Consider the following 18583-nt stretch of genomic DNA (forward strand, 5'->3'; position numbering starts at 1 on the left):
GACAGAGAGCACATACATAAATACTCAAATACATTTAACACAAAAAGGATATGGCTGAATGACGAGGACAACGTTGGTGATGATGACAATGACTATGAGTGACAACACATATAAAATTCACCACGTTACAAAGTGCTTCACACATAATTAAAAACCAAATACCAAATACAACAAGAGCATCAAAAAAGAAGGACGAACAATTTTGACAATAAAAATGTATTTGTCAATATGTCACAAAATAGGGAAATATGTACAAGCACACAACGAGCTATAAAGGACATTGCAGGAAGGCGCGGAAGGGGACATGTAATAAAACTTCAACAATAAAATGCAGGAGATAAAACAAAGAAACAATAAACTGCAATATTCCTGTAATGAATGACGACGAGTGATCATAAATCAAGGAACTGGCAACATCTTAGGACCGTAATAAAATCAATAGCAAGCAAATGTTTCAAGGCCTGAAGGCTAGCAATAAATTTGATTTGAAAACAATGGACGCAAAAAACTAAATAAAGCAAAGAATCAACCTTGATTGACCACATTTTATATTGATGTTTAGCACGTACTTTTGTTCAGGCTATTAAGGATATTAGAGTGACAAAAGGGAGGGTTGATTTCTGTCTATGAGTGTATTTTGTTGTTACCGAAATTATCGAAAGAAATTGTTTAACAACAAGCTGTTTTTCCAGACTATAAACAAGGAATTGTAACGCATTTTCATGCATCATAATTTTGCATTTAGAACTTGACAGCCAAAAAATAAAGGGAAACAGCATCTATACATGGAAAGTCTGCTCGGGAACTATGAGTGTTTAAGGACATTTTATTAAATGTACTTATAAAAGCAGATGATTGTTGGAAGGAGAGAAAAGAAAGCAAACATTTCATTATTTAAAATTAGCTTGCATGGTACGAGGGATAAACAAACTCATTGGCATATACACACTTCAAGTCGTAAAAAAATCTTTTTATGTTTCTTGATTTTTTGGCACTATGTGTTTGAAAATGTTGTTATTAAAACGATATGAGTGGCAAGAAATATAAAAAATGTATTTTATGTATAACAAAAGGACATGTCCTTACACTGTGTTATAGAGTTGCCAAAGATGGAATTTGGGAAGCAAGATTTGAATCAAAGACTTTAAAATTTGTATCGTTATTTTGTAAGTCGTTTGGACGAATCGTATAGAAATTAATGAGAAGAAATATTTCACAAAAAAAATTTTGTAATTCTTCAGCAAATGCGTAAGCTCTCCACCGCTCGTTGCTGACATCCGAATTATAATCAGCTTGGGTTCCTACAATATCATTTATAATACAACACGAGTCCCACAAATCTATTATTCGACCTTAATAGCTAACTTTATCAAAGTTTTATGCTACATCTAAAAAAATTGCTGACAAATATCTTCAACACGATTTTCTTATCTATCCAACAGAGCTGTTAATTACTCGACAGTCACGTAAAACATATTGGTGAACTACGATAATATTTCTCATTCGCAGGTGGTGTGATTGAAACACAGTATTTTTTAAAACACTTTCAACGACTTTTCAGTGAGAGGCATATTCCATGGCATGTCACCACACCATAACTTCAACCTACATAATGTTTTTTACAACAACTTTAAAGACCCAATTGAAACCCTTCGGTCCGATACCGAAGTGGTGTGATTGAAACACAGTATTGGTAACAATTTCCGTCTTGCAAGAGTAAATACCCGCATGGGCCTTATTAAGATTGTTCTGAATGTTCAGATTCCAGGATTATCATTTATCCAGAATGATACCAAATACTTAGCATTATCCCTGATCTCAAGACTGAATCTATTCAGTTTCGGGTTCTAAAGTTGTCAAATTTATATAACCTCGTGAAAACCACCAGTTCCGTCTTTAGGGCGTTCACACTAAGTCCACTCTACACACTTCAATCACTAAGAATTTTGCCTAATACAAATACCGCATCGTCGTTAGCATATTCGACCATTTGATTCGACTGTTATCCATTTGGAGCATCAGGTTCATGTTCTGCTGGAGCGGTTATAGTACGCTTCCCTGTAAAGTACCACGATATGCTAATTTCGTATATCACTCTATTACCAAGAATCTTTCCGACAATCCGGCTTATAAAGAGTGATTCAGAAAAAACGAATACATACTATTCCAGCCAAAACTTATCCTTATATCATTCATTTTCAACTGTCATTTCGGTCAAAATAGAGAGCGAAAAAAAAGTACGTGAAAAATAATTAAAACTTTTCCAAAAAATCTAATATGATCTTTCCAAAAAATAGCAAAATATCTGTAGGTTCGTTGAACATTGAAAGGAAACCTGGATCAGAAAGAAAAAGAACAGAAGAACAACTCTTTCGAAGTGCACCGAACACTTCTATCAGAAAAGCAGAGCCAAAGTTAATGCTGGTTTGAAGTCTTACAAAGTTCAGAAAAAATACACCTATTGGTTGATTGATGCTGAAACGTATGTACTGGCAGACTTTTCACAACTTCCGAGTCAAGATTTTTATATGGCTGATGGACGAGGTAATGTTCAAGAATAATAAAACAAACAAAACTCCCCAAGAAGTTTTTTGTGTGGCAAGGCATTTGCAGTTGTGGCAAAAGAATGATTTGTGACATTAGGCACGACAAACACTACGGAGTGTCTACAAAAATGGCTTTCAGAGTACATTCATATTTCTGGGCTGATTTTGCATCATGCCACAGTGGAAAAAAGGGCCATGAGTGGTATTCAAACAATATTGACAATTTTGTACCACGGGAAGCAAATCCACCCAACTATACAGAACTTCGGCTTGTGGAAAGGTATTGGTCTCTTGTAAAACAGGAAAGGTATCAAAAAAAATGTCCGATTTTAAGCGAGATTTCTGGAAAAAGTGGATAAATTTATAAATACCGAGTAACATGCCAATATTTAAATATTTAATAAATTTTTGCAATATTAATTATAATTATAATTAATTTACGTTTTTTGAGATTTTTTATATTGAACGGGTTATGTTTTAGTTAACTTAAAACAAGTATAAGTTTTTTTTTGGTCACTCTTTTCACAGATCAATCCCTATCATAGCAGACAAAATGGCACTGAACCTGACATTGCTGAAAGCACCTTATATATCTAGGAAGGCAAAAATAAAATACTCGTTATGCGATAATATACTCGTTATGCAATAATAGCGAATGTAAAGCTGTTTCCACAGATCTGCAGTGTAGTCATATTGGAATTTAGAGACGAGCTCTGTTGGTATAGTAATTTAAAAGTGTACATTGATGAACCTCTCTATGGTTTAAAGAGAAAATGATGCAAGACTAATCGGGCTGTGGTTCTACTACTGAACATTCCTAAACGATATATTGACCATTTGTGGATCTAAAATTTGAGCGCAAAAGCTAAAAAATGTGTTTTATTACAGCAGGAATAATACCTTTTCGGCCCGAGGTTTCAAACGGTTTGGAATTTGGAATGTGTATGATGGAAATGTTGTTGTCGATAATCTAAATCGCAAACCTATCATAATTTTTCGTGGGGATTGAGAAAGGTGTGATTTTAAACCACATTTTTCTAACTCTTGTGCTCAAATTGCAGTTCCACAAATGGTCAATACATCGTTTACGAATATCCTCGTTGACCAATCTACTGACTTCAATAGTATCAGCTGAACAATCTGTGAGTTTCTATGGTTGGTGCTGAGTACGTTGTCATGTTTAGTGGTGATACTTCTGTCTTTGCTGAATAGTGGGGACGTACAAAAAGAATTCCTCCAACCGGTAGAAAACAAATGACTGCTATTGAATCTTAGGATTGAGGAAGATCATTGAAGATGTGGTTGACAAAGTCTCTCCAACCATTCCAGTGAGCTTTCTTCTGGTTTATGTATGTTCGGCTTTCAGAAACCTTAAAATGTTTAGGTGATTTAGAACCTTTCTGATCTTCTCTGATGCTGAGATAATGGTGAACATTAAAAGTCGAAGAGATCCCTTAGATGGATAAACAGCTGACTCTCAACGCTCTTCATCTGAACTCTCGTTGTTTGATTTCTTGGAACTCATTTTTATGTTCTTTGATCCTTTCATCCTTTGCTTAAGAGTGGGGACGTACGAAAATAATTCCGCCAGCCGGTAATAAATGAGTGACTGATATTATGATAGTTTTATGAAAAACTCTCTCGGTATTGTGGACATCTGAGGATTGAGGAAGATCGTTGAAGATGCAGTTGATAAAGTTTCTCAAACCGTTCTAGTCTGCTTAATTCGGGTTTGTGTATGTTAGGCTTTCAGAAGCCTTAAAATTGATAGGTCGCTCCATGGATATGATTATGGTGAGGTGGTTTAACACTTTTCTAATCTTTTCCGATGCTGAGCTTAAATAAAGCGGATGTTGGCCTTATAAGAGATCCCTTAGATGAATAAACAGATGGCTCTAAACTCTCTTTGTTTGATTTCTAGGAACTCAATATATTGGTCATCAGAATCAAAATCTATATACTGCATCGATTCCTCGTGTGTGTTTTTTTCGGGTAATTCCAGGTAAGTTTCTTCTCCTGGACTGCAACGACCATGTTGTATTTATTTCAAATGGTAATGGCATCATATGGTTTGTGAAATTAAGATTATATCGCGATTATATCGGTATCTTCATAAAAATATTCTAGACAACAAGAAAACTAAACCCTTTCTAAGGGATACAGTGTTTCGATAACTGGAATAGCAAAAAATAGTGGATAAAAAATTTGATCTTTGACATATTCATAGACCTAAGTATTTTAGGAGATAAAAAATACTGTTCATAATAGAAAAAAATAAACATTTGTCTTCCCTTGCAGATTAAATTTTTGGCTAATCTTGCCAACTCTGTTCTGATTATGGCACTGCTCTTGCACTCTCCCATTTCAATAATCATAAAATCTACCATAAAAATTTCTTTATACCGAGGTCTACACTTAATAACATTTTACGTTTATTACGTATACAGTTCTTTTTGGAATATGGATGGTATATTTACGAGTATATATGAAAGTATTTACACACTCAAACATTTATGTAACAACTATGACATTGCAAGTAATAATTTTGTTAATTTATGAGCTTATCAAAAAGGATGTCGTCATTTTTATGTTTCAATGCTTGAAAAAATAAAATAAATATAAAAGAATTTGTATAGGAATAAACACATACTTACACACACACACAACAATTTACTTAACAAAACAACTTTTTTAAGGATACGGAAATAAGTGTTGTTTGTTGTTCGCTCATATTTTTATGATGATGTTCTCTTTTACTAGCGAGAAATAAAAGCCAGTAACATGAGCAACAAAAATGAGCAGTTAACAAATAAGTGGTTATTTTTTTATGACTCTACTCTCAAATAAGAACAAAATAACTGATACTCACATTTCAGACATACTTTCACAACAGCAACAATACAAAAAAAAATGTCATTGTTTGTTCTGCTCAATTTTATAATGTCATTATCATTTACTTTTGTTTCCTTTTTCAGATGTTTTTTGTTATTTTTAATTGAATAGATTTTTGTTTTTTTGGTTGTACAAGTATACTTTTAATATTTTATTTTATGACCATTTTCAGATTTATATCTTTTCTGCTTTTGTCTACTCATACGAGTATTTTGTTTATAAGAGACATTTTTATGACCACTCATAAATGGTCTTTATTGGTTCTATTGTTTAAAGTAATTTTATATCATAAAAACATATTTTGTTCGTTTTCTATAGTGATAAATATCTTTGTCATATTTATTTTTTGAAAATATCACGAATTTCTATAGAATTTATTTTTGAAATTTAAATATGTTTTTTTCTTTAATAATTATGAATTATTAACGTATAAAAACATGTCTATTACATGAAATTTCTTATTAAATTTGAAAGAGCTGACCGGAAATTTTAATTTATCATTGAGTTTTTGTGTTAAGTAGTCAACAGTCACAGGTCGTGAAGTGTGTAAAAGTAATTTAAAAAGAGTTATAGGGAAATTAATTTAAATGAAAACGTGATAACTTTCTTTAAGGAATTTTAGGAAAACAAATTAGGCAGAAACAATTAAATTCTAATATTTTAAAGCTAACTAAATTTAATTTTTCCAAAAATATCAGAATACTAAGGACAAATAAATAATTATTAAGGAAACGTGACTATACTCTCTCTTTATTAGCCAAGGTATATTTTTATTTCTAGTTCCACCAAAACTGACTCATAATGTCCCCATACCATGACAATGCCAGTAAATCTTTTTCACAAATTATCTCAAAAGCAAAAAATAACTATAAAACACAATAAAATTTCCATAAAAATGCAGCTTTCATATAATTTGCCATTTAATTTATATTACACACACTCTACACAACAAAAATAAAACACCCCCAGAATGTAAATTGTACTTAGAACAACCAAAACGCCCGCCATACCGACACAATTACTCTAAAAAAACTCATAAAAAATATAATGCAATAAATTTGCTATTATCTTGGGTTATTTTTTATTTTATTTTTTTTTTTGCTTCATTCGTAAACAGCCATAATAAATTTATGTTTATATATACATCCTTAATAATAACCGAAATCCTAAGCTTGGTAACCAGGTTTATTATAGCAAATAAAATATTCTTGCAGACCTGGAGACAATAGCAAAAAATTTACATGTTCTTAAGTCATAAAAACAACGCATATTTGTTCATACTTTAGAGGAAATGTAATGCTAAATGTTTGAAAATAAATCGTAAAAAAACAAACAAAAAAATTAAAAAGTCTTTAGACAAAATACAAACAACTTGAGAATGAGTTTTCAAATAAATGTGATTATCTGTGATAAAAGCAGACAACAAACGACAGGAAAATAATGTAATAAAAGGATGAAATATAAAGATAAATACATTAGAATAGACAAAACCATTAATATAACAAACTAAATAGAGGTCGTAAATATGGAAAATGTATGTAGGAGTAGTGAGGAAAATGTTATCAAAATGAAAAATTAAATTATAGATTCATATAATTTCAGTACATTAATATGCATAAAGTAGTTCATGCTCAGAGTCCTTAATAGATCTCCAGAATTATACATCATTGAGGGCCCATAGTATTTATATCAACTCCAAATGGTAATCAGTTTAAGAGAGTAAACATTGCTTTTCAGGATGTATTACTTGCTATCTGAAAAGATTTAGTCCTAAAACCAAGTACAATGGCTTTACGATGAAAACCATACTCCACGGCATACTTTTATACCACTACCAGTTCCCCAATAGATACCAATTGTTTTTTTGCATTAATGTTTTACATTTCCTATTCCGAATAATAACAAGAGTTTTAAAACTGTTCATAATTTTCAATATGAATAAAATGCACAGTTTTTGGTTGTATGACTTAAAAATGAGGGATTTCTTCAAATATTTGGCTATTATTTTAAAATTTTTTTAAAATATAAATTAATTCAATGTATTGTTAGCAATGACATTTTACCATATTTCTGGCAATATTTTGAGGCCAAGAACGAATCAAGCCAATGTCGGGCACTCTGTTCCAAAGTGAAACGTATCACAGAGAGAGCGTTCTGCATCGATCGTTCTGGACTATAAAGTGGGTTAGGCAAAACTTCCCTGTTATGGTCATAGAATTATCTTAGCGCAATGAATATTTATTTTTGGTGTCGATTCGGCTGATTGGTCGGGCGTAATGGATCCATTTTTCATTTCAAGTAATGATTCGGTGCAAAAATTATTTTATTTTATTGCGTTCAAGCATCCTTTTGGAAATGCAAAATCGTCTTTAAAAATCCGTCGGCTTCAATTCTTGTGAAACCCAATTTCCTTGATTTTGGTTGAAGCCTGCTGCTCGCAAACGTTTTGAAATTGCCCACTGATTTTTCAAGCTCTTGTTCAGTTTTCTAACAATCTTCATGGAGAAATGACTCCAATTCTTGGTCTTCAAACTTTTTTAATAGCCTGGGTTGTCTTTGTCTTCTGAACCGCACAAACCATATTTCGCAAGCTGAAACCAGGGAAACACATTCTCCAAAAGCTGCGGTGAGCAATCGGTGTGCTTTAGCTGCTCTTTTTTCAAATTAAACAAGTTAAGCTAAACTTCCCGAATGTGACGCTTTACAACTATGCGTAAGTTTAGAGATAGTGACCAAACACCAGTTTACCATGTATCTTACCAATGAATTGACGTATACACTAGTCAACCCTCAGCCCCCACATGTCCGATAGGCGATACTTTTGGCATTAGTATAAGTTTCTTCTATATCCATAAAACATATCAGTCAAAGAAAAACAGTCTCTACAGATCTACGTTCGTGTAGTATTGTTGTAAGATTGAGATCAGCTGATAGGTAGAGTCATTCTTATATGAATATTAATAACCCTTTCCTCGACCTTTCACAAAATTGATACAGAACTTATAGATTTAGTAAGATAGCATCTGTTCCACTATGCTGGAATGTAGGACCATCTGCTACATCCTCATAGATAATATTCAGTTACGTTACATGCTTTTAAATTATTCCCTCATTGATTGGAAAGACTTATTACTGAAATCGAGAACCTAACTCCTATTTAATACAATGAAAGCTTACTGTTTATAACGAAGCTTAAAATTGTCTCTCCTTATTGATTTATGTTGTTGTTACCCCATATAATATGGAGCGAGTTGGCAACATCACAAATCACTAAATTAGTTCTAGACTCATTACTCTTCCTTGATATGCCTTGGTCATTCACATTGGGTGGTCGCTGCTTGTGATCATCGAGAAGTGCCTACATAGTTTTATCACAACACTGCTGTTATATCTTCATTACTGTAATCAACTGCAGTTCTAAATTTACTTTTTCCCTAAGGACGCTTCGAACATAATCTGCAGAAAGATCTGATGAATTCCCTGTTCTTGGGTCATAATAAGCTATTAGGTTATCGCTACCAATGGGGGGAGCAGTAAATCGTTTGATTAGTAACGATGGATTTGGTTCCATTACAAACTCACGATGACAACCTTCTGATCCAATTTCGGAAGACCATTCTCGTTCTCATATACACGTTTTAAAAAGTTACTCACCAAGCACAAAGTAAGTATCTTCAGTGTACTTTGGATCTGTAGTTTCGTCGTATGATAAGGCACTCGCCAGGAACAAAAATAAAATATGCAGTATACTTTTGCTCTGCAGTTTCGTCGTCTGATGACAGCATGATCCTAGCAATCCCATCACAGGACAACAATAACTTTCTTGAAGAAATCCCGCAAGCACAACAACCTTCAAAACTTTTGTTAGAAATTATGTTTTACAGCACTAATGAATCAACAAGATCTCTTCTGGATTTGATGGATCATCCTTCTATATATCACCGACACCATCTCAAGTATAGTTTTAATCCAAACAATATATCGTCATATAAAGTTGTAGCAACGTTGTACGTTCATCTACATAAGACATGAGTTATTTAGCATTGTTCAAACCAGCATCATTGGATTGTTCCTGAGAACTCCCTGTACACCCGTTCTAACATCTACTTCATCCCATCCAATTTGATTGATATATGGATTTGTCTTTTACACGTTTGTCAATGACAGCTCCAACAAGGTTTCCTTTAGCATCCTCATTGTAGGATATGAAAATTTAAATTTAAGCATGGTTACAAAAAAGTGGGTGGAGATGCATTTTGCCGTCCAGCTACATATGTGGGCTCTAGCCCAGCTTGGATAAGTGTGTGCCTAATTTGCGAGTTCTTTAGTTTTTTTGAGACCTAGTATCACAATAAATCGCCTCGTAGTGCCGATAATGACTGTCTGCTACTGATTTGGAGCAGGTGGTCGAGGTCCTTCACTGTTTCATATTGCACAGAAAGCTCATTGGAAGTTGAAGGTATGGACGTTCGCTTTCTAGGAGCTCCCGAATTAATGGTTATAACTACGTTGGCTGTTTGATTTAGCATTTGTGGAAATTCAGCCAACCAGGCTCGACCAGCTCCTCTCGGTGTACCTGCCTTACTAGTTCGGATAGCAGTTGCATTCGACTTACCTGCTGTGGGAGTACGGTCTCCACAAAAATTTACATTCACAGTCAAGTTCTTATCCCTTGCAGATTAAAACGAACCAGTTTCATACAATAGTTGATAGAATGTCTGATAGTCGTCTCATAGGGGAAACATACGCTATAATATAGAAAGTAGGGAGTTGCTGAGTATAGTGCTTAGTGTGAGACCATATTTAAAGAATGAAAAAGATGTAATTTATCGCTAGTTAAAGCTTTCGAATTAATACTGATGAATTTTGAAACATTTGATAAGGACTTAATATACTACTCAAATTATTTTTTTTTTCTAAGAAATAAATTGATTTTGTGTTTTTATTACAAACACTTTGTCTAATATTTCAATCGCAACTGTTCCTTTATCAAATCGTAAAAAAGTGTGCCCAGCTCACTCACATACCTGAACAGTTAATAGTATAAATTGTTTTGAACCAAAAAAAAATCTTTTTTATGAGCTGTTAAAAGCCAAAAGACAAACTCGTAAATATTACAGGACTGAAAAGAAAAAAAACACTAAAAGATAAAATAACTAACTTCAGTTTTACCTTTTTCGAAACTATTTCTACTAATACACTACTGGCAATGCTGACAAAAAATTGGTAACATTTTTGGGTGTGTACTTGAAATTAATTACTCTCAATGTATTTTAAACAGCATTGGAAAATAAACAAAAGTGTCTATTTATATTTGCTGGAAATGTATGTTAAAAAGAAAAAAATAAATAAAAAACGACCCCACATTAAGACCATAAAATTGTTGAAAAGAAAATAATAAAAAAGGAACTGTCAGTAGTAAAAACAGATCATGGCAATACAAATACTTTAGATGGAGTGTAAAAAATAAATTACGATAAAGGTCTTAAAATAATATTTATGTTTCCATAAGGGTAGCAGCTGTAATATTTGTTCATTATTTTTCTCTTTTTCATATCTCACTTTTATTCATCAGAATCCCTGCAATAAAATTTGGCACTTATTGTCTGCAAATGTCAATTGTTTTCAATTCAAATGCATTTTTCATTTCTACTCTCTCCCTCTTTCACATTGTGTGTTTCTGTGTCAGTAGATTTTAACAAATTGTTATCATTGACAGTTTTTAGGTTTTACGTATTTTGTTGGTTTATGAAAAATGTTAATTAATGTTCGGTGATTTATGGCATAAGCGTGCTAATTTTTCAATAGATTTCTTTTTTGTAAAATGTGTTAAACACAAAACGGATATTAAGAGAAAATTTATTGATATTCATGAATAAATTATTGATTTGTTGAAAATGTACACATGTTTTGCAAAATGGGGAAAATGTGCTTTGTTGTGAAAATACAATGCGTGATTTATCGATTTTTGATTGATATAAAATAAATTTATAAAAAAATACGTTTAGTTTTACCGACCTAAAAATCTAAATTCTTGATTGATCTATCTTTTTAATGGATATAGTCATATCTGTCTGCCAAATCAATAAAATATCTAAAAATAAAACTTTGATAAATAATTTGCAAAACCAAAATAAAAAAATAATTAAAAAATGTTTAAATTTGTTCTTTATGCGAATTTTGATAAACACTCACTCATACCTTTAAACCTACACAGAGAAAACAGATTCGTGATAGCAACCGAATTTGTTGCCAATCGAATGATTCTATTTTAGTGACCGAATTTTACAGTTGTAATTTCAATATTTTGTAAGGGGTAACTAAAGTTTGGTTGCCTCAACTGAAATTCTTTTTTATCAACTGACTTTCTGTTGTTAGAACTGAAAAATTCTATGTGTGCAATCGAATCATTCGATTGGCAACAAAATCGGTTGCTATCACGAATCTGTTTTCTCTGTGTACATATGTATGCAAACATTTCTGTATTGTAGAATCATGAATTTCAATAATATTTGAGTTCACAATATCTGCCTCTTATACATATATATTTTTAGACTAAATGACGACAAATATTCTAATTGAATGTATTGTTTCATGTATTCGTATTCGAATATGTACATATATTTTTGGTTCTTTCATCAGACAGTCTGATCAATTACGATCACAACAGATAAATCCCTATCATCACATATAAGATCGTAGGTTGGTTGGGATATTCACACGGTCTACTATTAGTCATATTGTCCTAATTTATTATAATAGTTGTTGTTGTGTTTTAAATTTGATTAACCCTTTCACGCACAAAACTTCTACGCAAAAGCTTTTCAGAATCTGAGTGCATTTCGTGAGGTATTAAGAGCTATTTTAAAAATATATAAAAAGAAAAAATCAAAAATGTAAGTAGATTACTGAAAATCTCTTGGGACAAGTGTGTCCCAATATGCATTAAGGGCCAACTATCCCTGAATTGAGAAATTAGTATTAGGAGGTAATAAATACATTTTCGAACTGAAATAAAACTTTGATTTTAATTAGACAAACATATTTTATTGCTTATTTTAAGGATTAAAAAGCTACAAAACAATTTCTGTTTGATATGAAGCATAAATGCACATTGCATATTGCACTCTTTGCACATTGCAGACATCGTTTACGTAAAGTTTTTTTCCATTACCCTTTTTTTGTTATGGATGTTGATGGTAAGTCATACTAAAACTTGTCTAAATTCAAGAGAAGTTAATAATTTCGACTATTGTTACAGAAATGTAAATGTAGTTCCTCAAACCCTGAAAGAGGCATAACAGAGCTATACATGGCACCAACATATCTGGTTCAGTGGACCAGTAGCTTCGGAATATTCTAGTAGTTTCATAGGCCTAAATATATAAAAAATTTATATAAACATCATAAAACCTTGAAGGGAAAATTTCCACACTCTCGATCTTTTATGCATATTGGGATACCGGTGTCCCTTACAAGAAATCTCGTATTGCGGATAGTTCAAAATCTTCTTTTTAGCAAAAATTAATTTAATCACAATCTTTACTTACCATTCTAACAAAATCAATCGAAAAACTGCTTCGAAACTGCACTAATGTATTAGAAATCACTTTTTAATATTATAAAAAAAAAACTTTGAAATTATCAAAAATAAAGTTGAATTATTTGTTTCACTTTTCCTGATCAGAGGTACCAAACTTCAGAGAAAATTAAGTTTTGTTTATAAATAGTCGGTTTGTATTGCAATTGATTACAAAAAGAAGTTTAATTTTAAAATATCCAATGTTAAACAATTGGGACACCGGTGTCCCATATTCGTCAAAGGGTTAAACTATCATAATATATTACGACATTATGACCAAATAGTTGACGGTGTGAATATCCTAATTATTTCTTTGTGGTTATTTTATGAGTATTTCTCTTTTCTCTGAATTAACATCTATTACGAATATTTTACAGGTCTTATATTAATTGGAGGTATTAAGATCTGATTTGTATCTTAGTAATAAATCAATCAGACCAGATAAGTATCAAAGTAATAAACATATGAATAGTCAAGGAAATTTCCACATTACTATCACTCAAAATTCTGGATGTTGTCATTATGAAGTAGAATTCCAAGAGAAATGATTTATGACACATAAAACCATTTTCCACTTTACTATTCCTAATAAATGAATAACACGACTGCACTATAGTTCAAAGTATCACTTTTTCCGGGCGAAATTAATAACTATTAAAGTATTCTACTGTTTGATACCAAAATTGGACCATAGGTAGAAATACTTATATTTTCAACAAATTTAAGAAAAAATTAACCCTTTGTCGACAATTAACCCATTAGGAGTAAAATAAAGTAAATTCATTGCTTTTGATTAGAAAAAATTTATTTCATATTACTTTTCAGTCAAATTAGTTGAATCAGTAATTCATTTTGTAAACACATTTGCTTCAAAATATTAGTTAAAGTATCAGATAAAACTTCGCACAGTGGTATAGTAAAATAAATCTGTAATTTCTAAATCCTTAGTTAGATTTTAATGAAATCTGACATGCGCAAAGGAGAAGTGTTGTCGAGTTTAACCTTTAAATTTTGTCCGCATGGGCCGACCAAGGGTGAGGCCAGGGGCCCCCATAGTAGGACACCTTGGGCATGTTCAATTTTTAAAACGATGCTATTTCTTCGTCTGTGTTTTCTATCATCTGCTTCGAATGTATTAATACCTTGTGTACTGTGGATGTTATTGGTAACCAAGATATAAATCTGAAAGCATATATCACCATTAATCCATATAGTGTTTTCATTTCGAAAATTATCTACCTTTCATCCGCATTTTTGACGTTTTACATTTAAATAATTGTAGACAAAATGGCAGACTTTTTCATCCAATAATTTCTTACAGTCCTTTACATTTAAATAATTGTAGACAAAATGGCAGACTTTTTCATCCAATAATTTCTTACAGTCCTTAGCAATAACATGAGCACTAACTTTCTTCACAATATATTTAATAATAGCATCATACTTTGTGTCTTTTGGGCGTTCTTTTAGCCAAATTTAAAAAAATTAATTTTTTTTATAGCACAGTAACCTAGAAAAAATTAAATTACTCAGAAAGCGCAAAAATGCGCAGTATGAAATAAAGTGAAATGGATTCACAACATTTCAATATATTTATTTCTTTTTATTTCAAGTTTAACAAACGTTAACATTTCTTTAAAAGCTTCTATAAAGTTAAAGTTTTGTAATCAATTTCTTTTGATTTTACTTTAAGGTTATGTTTAAAAATTGTAATTTTTAATATAAAGGGAAATAGATTCCAAATATTTGAGAAAGAAAAATTAAGTACTTAGACGTTTTGTTTTTTCCATTTTAAAAATTATTTAAATTATTTACACACTTTCCGCAATTAACGGTTAAAAGTTACAATATAATATTGATACTATTCACAAATTTTCAAAAAATATATCGAAACTTTGACTTTGAAGGCGTGCTGTGAAGCAGTATTTTGTATTTTACAAAAACCAATTGCGAATTTGATTGCATTGGAGTTTTAGTAACATGTTGACAACAAAAAATAATGAATAATAACAACTTCGAAATTTGAATTTCGCACGGAAAAAGTGATACTTTGAACTATAGTGGACTGATATATCTTTATGTTGTTTATATAGAAATGAAGACGTAACTGCGAATTTTATTTTACAATTGTATTATGGTCCGTTGAAGAAGAAAATATGCTTTAACAATATAAAGGATTCCAATGATATATACAAGTGACAGCTATAGAGACAATACTTGTTAGAAGCCAGTGAGCTACTTCCTTAAACTCTACACGATTCACCAACTTGGACCTATTTCTGTAAAAGTAGACACTTTACTTCTACCAGGAATAACAATTCCTTTAAATTTCTAGGACTTACGGAGTGAAAAATCGAAAATGGCCACTGTACTGCTAAGTATATCATAGAGGAATTGCAGTGTTAATATCAAAAAAAGATTATATCATAGGTACGAATCTCCTATCCACAGAATTCAGTAATTCCACATATTTTGTGAATTGAAAAGACAATGTTGATTCACGAATCAGAATGTCCCTTGCAAGTCTTTACTCTTGAATATTTGCAGATTTCGTCTTAGAATATTTCACAACCTATATAATAGAACATCTGGAACATCTTATTATGTCAAATAAGAAGCTAAAATTTGAAGAAAATACTTCCATTCATTTGGGGGCTATCTACAGTAAATTTTTAAATGAAATCGCATTCACAGAGGATTCAATGACTAATATATGGCTATAGAAAATTTAAATAGTTTGGCGTCAATTGCTCTTAATATTTGTAAAATATGATGTAAAGTTAATATATCATATGTAGAAAACCTTAGTCTGTGAAAGTATTATGAACAGTTATATACTGAAGTTGTTTGTTTATAATATCCCATAAACATTTTGAATTAATAACCTCCATACTAGCCTAGTTACCTAGTTACAACAATCTTCAAGGAAACGAAATGCCAAATTTTCTTGATAAAAAAAGCGCTAATCTGCCTATTAATATAAACTTTTTCCTTCACTTAATCTACTTATTTATTCAGTGGATCAATCTAATTTCAAAATCATGTTGGTCTAAACCCTGGTATAGCTTAGATTATTGCTTACAAAGGAAACTACTTTTGGGATTAATATTTGACAAAAAACACTAAGATAGCTTAAAAAATTACTAGGATCCATAATGTACCTAGTGTACAAAATGGTCAGAATTGGTACAAGTAATGATGATATCTGTAGTTGGTGATGGAAGGATAATCAAGAAACACATGTAAAATCGCCGTACTCATCTACAGACTATTTAGAGTTTTTAGCTCTTATTTTTTAGAGAACCTTAACGAATTTATACGAGTAAATCTGAGAACTTTGTTTGAAATTATTATTAACCCCCCGTTAGTCGCAATCATTTGCTATCGAAACTAGTCGCAATGTATCAAATTGATATCAATAAAAAACGGCGCGTTTGAAAATAAGCTCTTCACTTTTTATTTCGAAAATATTAAAACAATATTTAATTCAAAGTATTTAAAAGAGTAATAAAAATAAAATTGCCGTAGAAATATATTTTTATCAAAAAATTATGATCATTTGCTAGTAATGGAGGGTTAAATACATTATCTGTTGATCTCATAAATACGAAATGAAGAATGGGATCTCTCAAAAGAAATCAGATTGGGAATATAGCAGCAAAAGCAATGTTTCTTAAATAAGAAAATATTCTTACATGTTTAACTTTTAATATTAAGTTTGCGGTTTGTAACTTGCTACGTGTGGTCCGTTCTCTTATATGTAATGGAAGCGTGGACAAGGAAAGTATCAGGCAAGCACTGGATAGAATCCTTTGAAATGTGGATCTGCCGAAGACTACTGGAAATTCCAGGGGTAGATAGATTTTCAAACTCTGAAGTTTCGCAAAGAATTGGAAATGATAGAGTACGTCTTTCTACCACCAAAAGAAGAAAAAAAACATAAAACAATTTACTACCATATCCAATTGATTCTGCAAGCAAAACTCGTGGTCAAAAGTGGTATTGACAGAACACAAGTTTTATGCCTCCGTAATATCCGCAACTGAGCCGAAATACACAAATTCGGTCATCTACTATCAACAGCTAAAACCGCGAAAACTACAAGGAAATTATCATTATTGTTAACAATAGCAATCGAAAATAACTACTGGTTACAGAATAAGCTATGCCCCAATATAGATTGCAAAAAATCTGTGTGATAGGTGTAGAGTTCCATTCGGGAAAAATTTCCCAGGAATTCGATAATTTGAATAACTAGCCAGTCAGCCAGATGAACGGACGTACATCGATAAGTCGATTCAGAAAATGATTCTGAGTACTATCTAGGGTAGCTATTCGGGAAACATTTTCTGGGAATTTCCGGGAATATTTGTTTAGAAATGTCTGTATTTCTGTATTTACAGTATTATTTCAGTACAGATTCATTGGGATTTATTGCCAATCGAATGATTCGACGAACGTTGTCACTGCTTGCTTCAAATTAATCAGTTGCATATGACACAGGTTCCCTGTGATGGTCTGGCCAGATTTCAGCAGTTCATAATATATAGGACCCTTGTGTTCCCACCAAATACAGAGAATTACCTTAGCGCCATTTATATTTGCTTTAGTGTCGATTTGGCTGGTTGGCCAGGCTTCACACACGATCTCTTAGGCTTCGGATTATCGTCATGGACCCAGTAATAATTCGGTGCATTCAAGCATCATTTCGAACTTGCAAAATAGTATTTTAAGGTATTTGGGTTTCAATTTCAATGCATTTGGATGAATCCTGCGGCTATCTTTTTTATTTTAAAAAAGTAAAGCTAAACTTTCCGAATATGACAATTCGTTGCTACAAAATACAACATTTTCGAAGCAAAAACTCTTTTGTTGTTTAGACAAAGTCGTTCAATAACTAAGTGAGAATCGATGTCAGATATGTACCCTTCGAAATGACATAAAAGTTTTTAAAACAAAAATTGCGTTCAAAATATAGCCAAGTAATTAGACATTAGTGACTAATAGTAAAACTGAAGATAAACAAATGTTAGCTAAATTCAAAATTAACTGTATTTAGGTAATCAAGAATATAGTTACTATAGTGTGTAATTATACTAATTGTTGTAGATTTAAAATCAGTGGTCGGCACAAACAGAATATGGCAAATGTTATTTTAAACACAACGAATTTTGTGATTTTTATTCGCAATCTTCACTAAATTTTCCTTCAAATAATTTTAACGAGTTCCACTTGATTTAATTCGGCCCCTGGTGGCTATAAGTACCCACCACTGGTTTAAATCAATAATTTATACATTAAATAAAACAGTTTAATAGATTTCAGATTTTCAAGCTTTATGAAAATTAATGATATTAAAATTTTATACAATAGTTTTAGCTTGTTGGTTTACAATAAAAAATGCTTAGTATAAATATACATTTAATCCAATTTTAATACCCTTTTAACTAAATATAATTTACCTCCATATGTGATTTGAAATTTTTATCAGCTTTCAAAATCATAAAGTCATTAGTAGCTATAGTTTCATTATTATAATTCTTTTTTTTTTCGTTTGTATTTC

The sequence above is a fragment of the Calliphora vicina genome, chromosome 2 (assembly GCF_958450345.1).
Source record: "Calliphora vicina chromosome 2, idCalVici1.1, whole genome shotgun sequence".
NCBI classification, from domain to species: Eukaryota; Metazoa; Arthropoda; class Insecta; order Diptera; family Calliphoridae; genus Calliphora; species Calliphora vicina.